The sequence below is a fragment of the Apaloderma vittatum genome, unplaced genomic scaffold (assembly GCF_000703405.1).
Source record: "Apaloderma vittatum isolate BGI_N311 unplaced genomic scaffold, ASM70340v1 scaffold9517, whole genome shotgun sequence".
NCBI classification, from domain to species: domain Eukaryota; kingdom Metazoa; phylum Chordata; class Aves; order Trogoniformes; family Trogonidae; genus Apaloderma; species Apaloderma vittatum.
Genome location: NW_009725789.1, coordinates 54,874 through 55,389, shown reverse-complemented (window position 1 = coordinate 55,389; position 516 = coordinate 54,874).

The following is a 516-nucleotide window of genomic DNA, read 5'->3' as shown; positions in this document are numbered from 1 at the left end:
GGAATGTAAGGCAAGGACTTTGCAGACCCTACATCCTTAATGATGGAGAAAACCTTATAGATCTCAGTGCAGCTTGCTAGGGTTGAATTAATGCTTTTGCAGACAAAGAACAGACATGACAGAAAATGCATTTATTTAACTGCTGTACAATGGAAATCTCAATCATTTTCCAAAGCCAGCTGAGGGAGAAATGACTCACATATCTTGTATACAGGAAGCCTCCATGTTTTTCAGTGCTGAATTTCTTTTTCTCTGAATATGTCACTTGTGTGAGTGCAGTTACCTGTTGAGCAGCAGCAATGTGTTTGGCAGTATGTAAACAGGGAGAAAGACGTGGTTCCGGCCCTGAGGAGCTTACAATCTAAAATGTGACATGGACAATACAATTCCAACATGTAACAAGCAACTGAAGTATCATCAGTCAGATATAAGACTACCCATTTTAACAAGCAATTGGAATACCAGATATATATATGAAGGCCACAGGTAGGACAGAGTGGCATCTTTTTTATGTAT